The sequence below is a fragment of the Symphalangus syndactylus genome, chromosome 7 (assembly GCF_028878055.3).
Source record: "Symphalangus syndactylus isolate Jambi chromosome 7, NHGRI_mSymSyn1-v2.1_pri, whole genome shotgun sequence".
Taxonomy (NCBI): domain Eukaryota; kingdom Metazoa; phylum Chordata; class Mammalia; order Primates; family Hylobatidae; genus Symphalangus; species Symphalangus syndactylus.
In genome coordinates this window covers 76,884,481-76,898,922 of record NC_072429.2, presented here as the reverse complement: position 1 = coordinate 76,898,922, position 14,442 = coordinate 76,884,481, and the positions used below count along the sequence as shown (strand labels likewise).

Here is a 14,442-nt window from a genome sequence, read left to right as displayed (position 1 = left end):
ATATTCACAAGAAAATCTGACAATTAACACTGATACATTACTATAGTACTGTCTAATCCTCAGACTTGTTCAAGTTTTGTCAATTATCCCAATAATGCCCTTAATAACAAAAGGATTAGCCTAAAATCACGTTTCATTGAGTTGTCCTGTCTTAGTTTCTTTTATCTGGTACATTTTCTTGGATTTCCCTTGAAATTCATAGCCTTAAAACCTTTAAAGATACAGACTAGTTATTTTGTAGGATTTAGCTGTTTGTGTTTGTCTCATGATTAGATTCAGCAGATGTGTTCTTTGGCAGGAAAATCACAGTGAAGCTCTATTCTCACCACATCCTATCAACAGACAATTTGGGCAAACTTTTAATTTGTACCCTTATTGGGATACTAATTTTACTCAGTTGACCAAAAGGTGCCACCCAGTCTTCTCCACTATAAAGTTATTTATTTCTTTTTTAACATTAATACATTTTGTGGCAAGATACTTTGTGCTTATGTAAATATCCTATTTCTCACCAAACATGATGCATTCAATTTATTTATATTGATAAAAACTCATTGACCATTTTATTAAATTAACTATAACGAGTTTCTATTATTATTTATTTTGAAGCTCAGATTGTTCGAGATTTGCTCAGGGGAAATCCCTTCAATTTGGCCAATGTGTCCTTTGACATCTCCCTGTCATTCTTTGATATGTTTCTTGCTTCTCGGAACAATATGTTCTAGGGTCATCTTATGCTTTCTCTGCTCTGAATCAGCCATTTCTCCAGAAAGCTCTGGTTCCTTCACTAGGAGAACTGTATCTAGACACCAAGATCTGGACACTAGGTTTGCTCATTGCTATTGGGGAATAGCTGCCCCAGTCCTTTGCAATAGACTGAGCTATGGGATTTATGTGTATGTAGACATATATACATACATGTGAAAACACATTCATCTACATTTATATAGTCACACACATATATACCTTACATCTATGTTTAATTCTATATTTGCTAAGTATATTGAAAACCAGCACTTTCATTCCCCCATTTTCATCCAGCACCAGAATTCTTTCTACCTTTTGCCTATATCATGCTTTAACTTCCTCCTCAGACAATGACAAACACTGATTACCTTCATCTTTAATATTCACACTTATTAGATCATTCTCCCTGTATTTTAACAAATTATTGTTGCTACCGCTTTTCTACCCCATACAACATTCTCCCCACCTAGCACAGACTATAACTAACTGTATTGAGTGGTTGCTGTGGCCACTCCCCCATGTAGATGTCCTTCTCCTTCCAATAACTTGCAACAGCTCACACTAGGCTCCTCTGTGCAGACACCCTCATTCTACTTCTTGGGCTTTAATAGCGAATGCCCAACCATTGCAATACCCTGTATACCCACCCTGCCCACGGTGACAAAGCCTTACTAGGCCTCATCGAATAGCTTTTGTACTAAATTGTTTAAGAAGGGAAAGGACAAAGAAGAGGATGAGGAAAGGAAAGTCATAAAGAACGGAGAGAAACAATATTTTTCCTAGAGAATATTAGAAGTGGTTCTTTAGGAAGTTATAAAGACAATATGCAGTATCAGCTAAATAATTAAGCCTAGATTACATATTCTTTACATATCTGTATCTATATGCTCTGTATCTTTATACCTATGACATATGTATGCATCATTTTATAGCAATAAAATATATGTGACAAAATTTATAATATTTATCTAAATATTTTAATACTTTGCAACTTAAAAAATTATATAGCACAATTCAATGATTAACAGTTCATTTCTATGAATGGATTTTCAAGTCTCCATGCCAAGAGTGCTTGGGATAGTATCTGTAGTGGTCTTTATTGGATCGTCTTCCTCTTTTGCCACTCAGGATTCATGTAATCTGCTGGTCCTCAATTGCATCCCGCTGGTGCTCTGCACCAGCCCATGTTTATCTGAACAAATGGTATCTGAACACATATACCAGCTTGGTACTTCTCAAAGGGTTGTCTGTAAACCATATGCAGCAGAATCACCTGAAGACCTTGTCAAAAGGCAGGTCCCCAGGCCATCTTGATTTCCTGTTCAGAATCTTTATGGGTGGAAATGGTTGTCTGGAACTCAACTCAGGTGATTCTTATGCATTAAATATTGAAGCCATGATGTAACTCACATGTCTACAATTCCTCGGATTTCTCTGCTTAAAATACACTCCTTTGTTCTATCATTTTTGCACTTGTTATTTAATAAACTTGCTCATTGCTAAATGTGTAAATACCCTCCCAAGTAAAATGTATCTATCTTTTGCAAAATGTCTCTCACCAAATGTCTCCACAAAATGAAAATGCAACTATCTTCTGAGATCGTATTTTGAGGAATCTTACAGGTCTTCCAGGTTCAGAAAATAACAAGTGCAAAGGTCTTAATGTTGGAAAAGTCTTTTAGGGAAAAACATTCCAGAGGCGAGTGTGTGAGGGGGAAAGTGGTAAATGAGTTTGGAGAGTAAGGCAGAAGGAACATTGACTAAGGCCATGTAGGTCAAAGAAGGCAGTTTAATTTTTATTTTAAAAGTGATGGGAGCCAGGGTTTTGGATAGGAATGTTACCTGGTTTAAATTTCTTTGGAAGATTATTCTGGCTATTGTACTTGTTATAAACTAGAAGGACTGTGGCAAGAGGGGAAGGAGGAAGATCCTGTAAGAGACTGCCTGTTGCACTATGTGAGGTAAGCAATGATGGCTTGCAGTAGGGTGTAGACGGTGAGAGGTAGAGGGATCCAGGATAGATTTTAAAGTTAGAGGTGGAAAGAGTTTCTTATGGACTAGATGTAGAAATTGATGGAAAGTGAAAGTTTAGGGATGAATCCCAAGCTTTTGGCTTGAGCAAATGGAGATGGAAACAACTGGAGTGAAAGTGATAGAAAAAAGTAAACTATTTCATCATATTTGCTAATTCTGAAATGTCTATGATATATAAAGTAAAGATATTTAGTGGGAAATGGGAATTATGAGTCTCAAGCCTGGGTGAGTGATGAAGGCTAAAGGTATGAATATGGGAGTCATGGTCATCTGTCTATTGAAGCAATGGGACTGGAATAAAACTCATGTGCACAGACAGAAAACTGCAGAGGGCCAGGAATGAGTTTTAGGGCACTTTAGCAATAAACACTAAGAAATGGAGGCATCACAAAGGAGACCAGGAAGAAATGTGAAGTGAGAAAGGAAGAAAACTAGGAGAGTATGATGTTCTAAAAGCCAGTCAAACAAAGCATCAATTTTGGAAATTATGAGAGCTTATTTTCCAAAGTTTGTTGTATTAATAACTTAAAACTTGATATTCTAAAGAGAGCTTTTAGCAAACAGAAAAAAAGAATGATTTTTTTTCTACTACAAGTGATTGATTGTAACAGCATAGGAACTGTAAATGTGAAAAAGACATCAAGAATTTAGGTAGAACATGATTTTAAACAAAAGTGTTCATTTAAGATACAAGTACACAATGTTAAGACATAATATTTTGTCAATCAACTGCAGCTACAGCATGCTGTAAATGAAGATGAATGATTACAGTTTAATATCAAATTCAGGGGAAAATATTTGAGTCTTCATAATTTTTAAATAGATTTTAAAAATAGGCTTGAGACTTGTCATAAGTGAAACAGAATTTTATAAACGATCATAACAATTTTAGAATCAGAATAAAGTTTACATATAAAATGACTTACTTGAATTCACATGGTTCATTTTTATGGGTGAAGACTAAGACTCAGGTTTTCTGATTACTGAGTATCTATTACTTTAACACACTGTCTTGAATATCTTTCAACCATCTATAAGTCATCTATAAAATGACTAAAAAGGGGCTTATCAGTGATATCTTACATTTTACAATAAAATTCTAAGTAATTAGAGCTAGGAGAAATAAGGCTCATGAGGATTAAATTGTAAGAAGAGCTTATAAGAGGGGGAAAAAGTAAGAGATACATTTCCACATGGACAGATAGGAGATTTTAGGAGAAAACAATCAAAACTTTACTTATACATGTTTATATTAGCTTAATGAAACAAAGACAACCATCATGGGACTAGCATATAATTTTGCATATAAATTTTTGAATATGAAGACTGGTATAGATTAACATCCAATTACACTAAAGACCAGATAAGGTCTTCATTCTATTACAGCATATCAAGAATAAGGATACCTCTTGATACTTCGGTATGTGCCGTTTAGGGACAATGAACCTTACTACAAAGTGAACATTTATGGCAAGAAGTAGTTTAGTATATAAATTATAGTCGTATATGAATATGACTCAGTAAATTTAGGTATGTCATGAAAGTTATGTTAGGTTACTTTGAAAAGTTAGAAATGACCAGGTTAACTAACTTTTTTCTTTTTTTTCAAACTTTTATTTTAGGTTCAGCAGGACATGTGCAGGTTGTTATATAGGTAAACTCATGTCAAAGGAGTTTGTTTCATACATTATTTTGCCACCCAGGTACTAAGCCTAGTATCCAATAGTTATCTTTTCTGTTCCTCCCCCTCCTCCCACGCTCTACCCTCAAAAGGCCCCAGCGTCTGTTGTTCCCTTCTTTGTGTTCAGGAATTCTCATCATTTAGCTCCCACTTATAAGTGAGAACATATGGTGGGGGGAGGGATAGCATTAGGAGATATACCTAACGTAAATGACGAGTTAATGGGTGCGGCACACCAACATGGCACATGTATACATATGTAACAAACCTGCATGTTGTGCACATGTACCCTAGAACTGAAAGTATAATTTAAAAAATATAAAACAAATTAAAAAAAAGTGAGAACATATGGTATTTGGTTTTCTCCTTTTGAATTAGTTTGCTAAGCATGATGGCCTCCAACTCCATCCATGTTCCTACAAAAGACATTATCTCATTCTTTTTTATGGCTACATAGTATTCCTTGGTGTGTATGTACCATATTTTCTTTATCCAGTCTATCATTAATGGGCATTTAGGTTGATTCCATGTCTTTGCTATTGTGAATGGTGCTGCAAAGAACATTTGTATGCATGTGTCTTTATAATAGAGCGATTTATATTCCTCTAGGTATATATATAAAACCAGTAATGTGATTGCTGGGTCTAATGGTAGTTAACTTTTCTTTTTAATGCCAGAATAACTGTTACATAAAATATCTCACTATGCCACTGTCAAAGACAAAATCCTGGGACTGCAGAGGTCCATTGTCTAACCACCTAAAGCTGCACAGTTCACTCATTAGCCACATGTGGCTTTTGAACCCTTAAAATGTAGGCTAGTTTGACCTAGGTACTGAAATTTTAATTTAATTTAATTTAATTTACATTTATTTTTTCAAAAAAACACATGGCTAATGGATACAGCGTTAGAGAGCACTGAGAACATTCCCATTATCACAGAAACTTCTATGGAACAAAGCTGATCTACAACATTTAAAAACTTTTTACATTTATTCTTCTTTGTTAAGAAAGTTGACTCTTATTAACAGGTAATATTAGCAAGATGGTAGATACCAGCTCAAGCTCCAAAAGCTGTTTAACTTGATTGAACTTAAATAACAATGAGAAATAAGTATGAAAAGATAAATAGAAAATGAACATAAGATATTCTTCAGAATTTTCCAGAATAGGAAATATAGTGACTATTAAACAGATGAAAAGATTTTCAACCTATTGGTAATTAGACACATGCAAACTAAAACTATCAGAGACTGAATTATGTTTCCCAGAAATTCGTATGTTGAAGCCTCAATCCTCAATGTGACTGCATTTGGAGATAGGCCCTTTAAAGAAGTTATTTAGGTTAAATAAGGTCTTAAGCATGAGGCTCTAATCCAGTATGACTGGATTCCTTATAAGAAGAAAAAGACCCCAGGGATGCATGCAAACAGGGAAAAAGCCATGCGATGACACAGCAGGAAGGCAGTAGTCTTCAAGTAAAGGAGAGAGGGCTCAGGAGAAACTAAACCTACCAACACCTTTCTGGACTTCTAACCTCCAGAACTGTGTAGAAATAGAGTCTGTTATTGAATCCATAGACTCTGCGGTATTTTGTTATGGCAGCCCTAGCAAACTAGCACAAAGACCAACTGAGGTTTTATACTAACTAGATTGGCTGATCTAACTGATGAGGCTGTAGAATCACAGGACCGCAACTTGATTCAGTAACTTTGAAAAACATTTTGGCATTATCTTTTAAAGCTGAATATTCAAATTCCCAATGACCCAGCAGTTCTAATCTTGGTTATACACATTAAGATAAATCTTGCACGTGTGTAACAGGAGACATTAAAATACATACTCATAAAATATTGTTAATAATAGATCCAAAACAACTCAAATAACATCAACAGGATAATATATACATTTTTTACATTTATACAACATAGTAATATACAGTGATAACAACGAATAAACACTAGCTAAAACAAAATAGATATACCTTAGAAACATCATAATGTTGAGTGAAAAAAAAGCAAACAGTTACAGAAAGCATGATGCGAATTTTATAAAACACAAAACAACCCATACTTAGTAAAAAATACATAAAAATTAAATGAATGTTAATATAAAACCAAGAGCAGAGTTATACTTTTTATGACAGAAAAAAAGAACCAGAGAAAAGCACAAAGAAAGATTCAGTAGTGTTGATTCTAGTTCTTAGTTTTGGTGGTGTGTTTGCAAGAGTTTATTTTTATTGTTTCATAACTTACATATAACAGATTTGCATGCATTACTTTGCATGTATCAAATACTATATAATAATGTTTTTAAAATAAAAATTTCCTGGTTACCGAAGATAACCCTTAGACATTAACTGTAGATATGGAGATCTAATCCCAAACCACGGATATATTTATTTATGAATATTTTGTACTAAGAGACCTTTCAGCTAAGAAAAGAAATTCTCCCTTTCTCACATAAGAACTTTATGCTACCTAATGAAGCTCCCTGCTTTGGGGCAATTTTGTGTCTTTATTTAAGTGATACTAGTCTTTTGGCTGTGTAGAAATTTAAAAAAAAACTGATAGCTACATCTCCTGTTCCCAGGAGAATGCAAGAAAAGAATAAGGTGTGGGAGACAATCTCATAGTTTATTGTTAAGTACATACAAAGACAAAAATTGTACATAGTTAATTAATGCTCCGTCTAGCAATTCAGAATTGTTATTAGTAAGTATATCTGAATATCATAATTGATAAAATAATAAAATAATCAAATATGAGTAAATGTCCTCTTATTTTGAAACGAGTTTCAGTGTGCTATTTTAGATCGCTAGTTCATTTCCACACCTGGGAGAGTGTGTGTGAGTGTTTTGGTTTTGTGGTAACTGGATTATGCTAAATTTTACATTTCCTTCTTTAATGAAATGGACTTTGTTCTCTCTTGGAAATGCAGCAGATAGCAACAGCAGAATGTAGAGAAATAGCTGCTGCAGCTGTACTACCCATGGAAAAGTATAAATAACAATCTTAGCAGCTAGTGATTCTGAAATTGCCCTTAAGTGTGTCATTATAAAAATGCTCTAACAAATATGTTTTACAGTAAGGTGACTATAGCAAATAGCAATGTATTGTATATTTCGAGATAGCTAGAAGAGAAGATTTTGAATGTTATCCCCACAAAGAAATAATAAATGCTTAAAATGATGGATATGCCAATTACCCTGATTTGATCATTATACAATGTATATATGCATTAAACATCACACTATACCCCATAAATATGTACAACTACTGTATCAGTTATTAATTTGAAAAAAAAAGTTTGCAAGTAATATAGTTAAGAAATTTATCTGATGGATTTTCTCCCCAAGCCCAAATCATTGAATAGTAAATCTAATGAAGGTACTATGCCTAAATGTAAAGGATAATATGTAAATTATTAAAAAGCAGTCTCAGAACTAGATAAATTGTCAGCTATATCAGCAGACTCAGATTCAGGCTTTCATGTCACAGATACTTCTGTCACAGACCTTGGCAAATATGTGTTTTGTGTTGGTCTTATAATTGTCCTTAGAATCATGGGGACTTATTCATTAATTCAAAAAGTTTTATGACCCACATTTTATGTGTTAGTTATAGTGCTGGGTTCTGAGACAACAGAAGCCAACACACAAAGCAATCCAAGGACAAACTTTTTCCCTTCATTCATCCATTATTCAATATGTGTCTTCATTTTGAGTGCTGACTAGGGATCAAGTGCTGTGCTAAATATATATATTATTAAGTATATATTAATATAACTGCAAATGAGAAGATGAGCCACTTATTATGATGTTACTGCTGTCTTTCTCTTTTCTTTTCATAAAATGGGATGTCCTTTTGCCCCAAGTTTTGGTCTTAAATTGCAAATGAAAAGAAAATTCTCAGTGGGATGCTGACGTGCATAGATAAATGAAAACAGAGCTCCCCTTTCACATGCTCCATTCACCTCCCTTCCAACTCTCTATACGCGCTCACTTTGATTGTCCCAAGACCAAGACGAGAAGTGCCCCATAGGAACCAAAACAACTTCCTTACATCATTCATTAGGACTGTTCCTCTTATAGAACTAAATGCCATCATGACCCATAATTTTCATGACCTTCATAGAAGGTCACGGAGACAACATATGAAAATGATTTGTTTTAAAAGAAAATACTGAAAGGGTTAATCTGCTGTTCCACAGGCCTAACCTCCTAGGATTAAACCACAGGCATGGAGCTCACTAAGTGTACTTAGTAACAACAAGCTAAAAATAGAAAAAAGCATCATGCTGTTATTGTATGAGTTTCCCTCTAAGGTTTTGTCTGATAAACATCACAACCTCCAAGGGGATTGTGAACAGGTTCCTTGTAGGGTAGGTTAGATACTTATTTTTTCAGACAGTCACACCATAACCAGTTCTCAGCATACTTATTTTAAGGTAATTAAATGTTTGAGAATTAGTATTCCTACCTGATTGGAAACCTTCTTGTCTTTAATTCATTGACTATACTAGATCTCTTTTTTCTCAGAGATGACCTTCAGATTTCTATCAGAAATTGCTTCTTTGGGGAAACCAGGGCTTCTCAGAAAGTCAGGAAACTGAAATGGAGATAGCGAGAGAAAGGGAAATTATCTGTACATATAAGTTTCACTTTTTAAAAATTTTAAGCAAATGTTCAAGCATCTGTCATTTGAACAGTATCATAACTTCAGGAACTTTCATGGTTATGAGTATGAATTCTCACAACACAAACATGTGATGAGAGTATTGGTTGCATTTTGGGATTTCAAGTCAAGCAGTCTTCAAAAGAGGCCTGGTTAGCCTTTGTTAATTAATTGTGTGTGTGTGTGTGTGTGTGTGTGTGTGCAGCTTTTTTGTGATGGGGTGGTGGGGAAAGAAATCTGTTGACTACTAGTCAGTGATTTAGAGGGTAAAAAAGGCAAGTTTTCTGTTTTTCCTTTAATATTCACTTTGGTTCTTCAGTCTTCATCTAGATTTCTCTTCTGTTTTCACTTAGATCTTCAAAAAATTAATTTGACTAAACTTAGTTATTCATAAACATTGGAATTTGTTGAAGGATATTTTACAGAGGCTTTGAATGTCTGTTCAAACTTTGTCACACACAAAATGTGTGTGTGTGTGTGTAGCTTTTCTTGTGATGAGATGGTGGGAGAGAATAAATCTGTTGACTACTACTTAGAGATTTAGAAAGATGGACAGATTTAGAAAGATGGATATTAGGGTAAAGTGAAGCAAATTATGCAATAAAGTTCCAACACTGTGATTCTGAAACAATAATAGCAGACTTCTGGGTGACTAAGGAGTAGCCTTCTCAAATTATACTCATACCTGTTATAGAACACCTGTTCACAAATTCTATACTATCATTCATCATTTATGGAAAACAAATGACATGATCTCTCTTTCCCTCCACTTCTTGGCCATTTTCATATACATATTTTCTATGTTTAATGTCATACTCTTTTCCATCTGTTTGAAAACATTAGGATCTAGGAGCGACAGACAATGAGCCAGCCCTCAGCATCTGTACCAGTGATGGCCCTGAAAGGAACATTGGCCTATTAGGAGACTAGAAGTGATTTGGGATTGTCTTAGACTGATTTCGCTCAGAAGCAGAGCCTGAGAGAAGAATTTGAATTCAAACTGTTCCTGGAAAGTGAGCAAGGAAACTCAGGAGAAGAGTGGGAATTGAGAATAGAGGCATGAAAGGAAGCAAAGAGAGGCACAGCACTGAACAGGTTACTTTTGCGGGGAACTGTTACAAGTCCCGCAGAGGAGTCCTGTGAAACCCTGAAGAACATTCCTCAGGGTTATCCCCACCAGTGGGTGAGAAAGTCGAGGTATTTATATCCCAAATCCCCTCTGTCATGGATTGAAAGTTTCAACCAGATATGTTATCTCCTGCACACTTCTGGCCTGCCCTAAAGAGGTATTTGCAGGTGATGGCACAATTCTATCAGTATGCACTGAAATGCTGAGTGTAGGGGGAGATGTAGGTGGGCCTCTGACAGCATCAGATACAGTGGCAGTGGGGTATTAAAGGTTATCTTGTAAGTCCAAATGGATAAACTTTAGTTCCTGGGTTGACAGTTTTCTTTTGAGGTCATTAAATACTAATGCATTGATAACAATGTCCTCTATTAAATCAAATCAAAGGTCCTAAGGCTCTAATCTCCTGGAAAACTTTGTATCTTTGATACAGTCCTAGTTAAAAAAAAAAAGGAAAAATTAAGATTTCATTCATCACTCATTTAATACTCACTGAACCCCTAATGTATACCAAGGATTAAGCTAGACTTCAGTGTAACCTTTATTAAAATCATAATCTTACCATCAAGAATTTACTTTATTGGGGCATCCAGATAGTACAAATTATTACATAGTGTAATGGAAGAGAGAGCAGTCTTAATTCATTCTGTGGACCAATAATAAGTGAGAAATATTAGCAGGCCTTCCTGTAGAAGGCAATACTGGAGATGGGTGTGTAATGTGAAGGAGAGGTAAATTTTTGAGTCAAAGAGAAGACAAATTCACAGTAGAAAGAAAAAGAATGGTTAAGGAACAGAACAGAAAGAAATGCCATATACAACTGGTATAAAGAGTGCTTAGAGGGGTGTAAAAAATGAAGACAACAGAGAGCATGGTAGCAGCCAGATAAAGAATGGTTTGTGTATGTATGAAAAGAGTGTGGAATTTAATTCTAAGGAAGATGGAAAGCCATTGAATGATTTTTAACAGAAAATTTCAAGTTAGAAGAAAAGAAGATAGAAAGGTTTATTTGCATAACATGATCAGATATTTGTTTGTTTTAGAAAGGTCACTTTGGAAATACTGGGGCTTGATTGTTGGAGAAGGGTAGTTGCAATCTTAGACACAGAAAGATTAGTTAATAGTTCACTAATATAAGTCAAAGAAGAAACTGGATATGAAGTTCGTGCATGGCAGTTCTTTGCTTTCAGTACTCGAGGAATGTTATGCCAATACTTCTGACATCCATAGTTTCATATCTGAAATCTGCTGTCATTTGAATTGGTGTTTCTCTGTAAGTAATGCATTGTTTCTCTCTGTCTGCTTTTCAGACTTTTTTTCCTTTCTCTTTATGTTTCAGAAGTTCAATTATGATGTGCCTTGGCGTGAATATCTCTGTGTCTACCCTATTTGAGTTTTGCTTAGGTTCTTGAATCTGTACGATTCTGTCTTTTGCCAGTTTGGGGAACTGCTCTGTCATTATTTCTTCAGATAATTTTTCCATCTCACTGGCTCTCTGTTTTCATTCTGGGAGTTTGATGATATGGATGTTAGCTTTTTATTTTTTGTTCCACAGGTTCCTGAGTTCCTGCCCACTTCTTCACTAAGCCTATGTTTTCCTCTCTGTTTTTCAGGTTCGGTAAATTCTATTTATCTGTTCTTGAGGTCAGTGATCCTATGCTTTGTCATCTCCACTCTACTCTTGAGCCTGCCCAACAAAGGTTTTTATTTGTGTTATTGTATTTGTCAGTTCTATCATTTTCACTTGGTTTTTATTTTATAACATCTATTTTGTCGCTTATACTTTCTATTTTTTCATTTATTTTAAGAAATACATAATTGCTTTTTGAAAGATTTATGTGATGAATTAATGTCCACAGATTCTTACTGGTGTAAACAACTGATTAAATAAATAAATGGCTGGGGGATAGATAAGTCTCCAGTGCAGAAAACTTCCAAATAGCTTTTGTAGCTATTCCACCCTAAGGAGCGGGAGTATAACTCACTGCTTCTTATTGTTGGCTGAGCGTAGTGATTTCCTTCCAGAGTATAATACAGAAAGAGAAAAAAAGAGAAACATTACAGTGAAGAAACCTGATGACGACTATCTCAGCCAGGTGACCAAGGTTGACATTAGCAGTGGTAAGTCATCTTGACAAAATGGCCCTTTATCTCTGTGGTCTTCCTTAAAAGCACACTCCTAATCTTGAGAAAAGCATAAGACATATTTTAGCAGTGGGGCATCTTACAAAATACCTGACCAGTATTATCCAAAATTGTCAAGGTCTTCAAAAATAAGGAAAGTACAAGAAATTGTCACAACTAAGGGGAGCCTAAGAAAACGTGACAACTAAATGTAATACAGTATCCTGATGGAATCCTGGAACATAAATGTGACATGATAAGGTAAAAATCTAGGAACCATGATGAAAGTATGAACTTCAGTTAATGATACTATATCAATATTTGTTCATTAATTGAAACAAATGCAACATACTAATATAAGTTGTTAATAATAGAGAAAAATGGGTATAGTATATATGAGAAATCTCTATACTATACTTTCAAATTTTCTGAATTAAAGCTGTTTTAAAATATAAAGTCTATTTAAAAAGTCAAGTGTTTTCTTGTTTTATGGTTGTGTTTCTGCAGTCCCCAATAAATATTTGAGTTTGCCTTACCTTACTGATATTGATGTTGAAGAAAAAAACTAAATAACTCTAAAATGATTGGTAATTTCAACTCAATATGCAATAATTCCTGGTAACATGTTTTTGGAAGAACTCACTGAATAAATCAAAGCAAAGTGTCTTTAAATGCTAAATGTCTTTTTGGTGTTTAATCTTCTTTAAGATTAATGTTTGCCACGGGCATGATTCCACTTCAGAGGGCAGTGATTATCATAAACATTGGTTGTAGGCGATGTCTAATGTACAGTGAAATATTAATGTAAGATGCTGTAATAACTTTAGCTAAAGTATTTTATGTTTTCAAAACGATGTATTGTTATTGTAGTTAAAAGCCTTTTTAAAATACATTTTCTATTCACCTTTTCCAAAACAGAAAACTTACAAGGAAATGATACTACAGGATAGTATGCTCATCAGTTTGAATTGGAGGCTCACTTTGCTGGCACTGGTGGTTGCCAATGATACTGGCATTTGTATTACTTTTACAAATTCCTTCCTTGGCAAAATCTGACCTCCACAGGGGAAATCTTTGACACAGGTACCTAAAAGCTGTAGAACATATAGCTTTGTAGCTAGATTTATGAAACATTTTACCCAGAAGTACAATATAATGTAGAAAAGGCTATTTTTCTCTTTGCCTTCTGCTAATCAGAGATCACTCACCATCTTACTTTTTATCAGCCAACAAAGACATGTTTCATAAATTAGACTATGTTTTGTAGCTTGACATTCTATCTTAATATGACTAATTCCATACGATTTTTGTTGGTACCAAATATGTAAATCAACAGGAAATTTTGTGCTTAGCTCTTAAAAATAATTACTATAACTTACTCAATACATTTTTACACTTTTCCTTTGTGTTTTTCAAAACAAAAGTTCTCATAAGGTGGGTTTTGAGCACGTAAGTGAGTTGATCATTTTTTTCCGCGGACAGTTTTCTCATGTCTTTTACCATATCAATTTGTTCTACTTTCTTGAAAAGTAGAACTTAATAATTAAATAATTAAATCTTTATCGAACACTGATGTAAGGCAAACACAAAAGAAAGACAACTGATCTATTGGTTTTTGGGTTTTTTTTGAGTAATGAGCTCAATTAAAATATCTCCAGATAACAGGTGTTACTCTATGTAGTGGAAATTGTATTTTCTTATGGGAACTCACAGTCAGGAAAATGAAGACTTAAATAATAACAGAAAAGTGATAATATTACTAACGATGCAATGAGTGCCTGCTTTGTATCTGGCCCTGTAAAAGAAACTATAAACATTATACCAGCAATCCTCATTAAAAAAAACCCTAATTACTTTATGGTTGTGTATGTAGGTATAAGAGAAAGAGGGATAGAGAAACTTCAATAAAGGGCTTCTGAGAAATAGTAAGAGCACTGCCAGGTATCCTTAATAAATAATTTAGGAGCTTCTAACTATGCAAATAATTATTCTTCATATGGGTGAATATTAAGGATCTTTCAGGTTTAGACTAAGAAGACAAAACGCTTCCAGAAG

At 34.5% G+C, this 14,442-nt stretch overlaps 1 protein-coding gene across 4 annotated transcripts in view; it reads right to left on the bottom strand.

Annotated features, from left to right (window-relative positions):
- PKIA (cAMP-dependent protein kinase inhibitor alpha) overlaps nt 1-14,442 on the bottom strand; it is an 88,006-nt gene that overhangs the window by 23,934 nt on the left and 49,630 nt on the right. For 3 of the 4 annotated variants that reach the window (XM_055286569.2, XM_063643343.1, XM_063643344.1), the window contains exon 2: nt 8,943-9,071. The exons of the other annotated variant lie outside the window; for it this stretch is intronic. The gene's annotated coding sequence lies outside the window, so the exon portion shown is untranslated. The remainder of the gene's footprint in view (nt 1-8,942; nt 9,072-14,442) is intronic. 4 annotated transcript variants of the gene reach the window in all.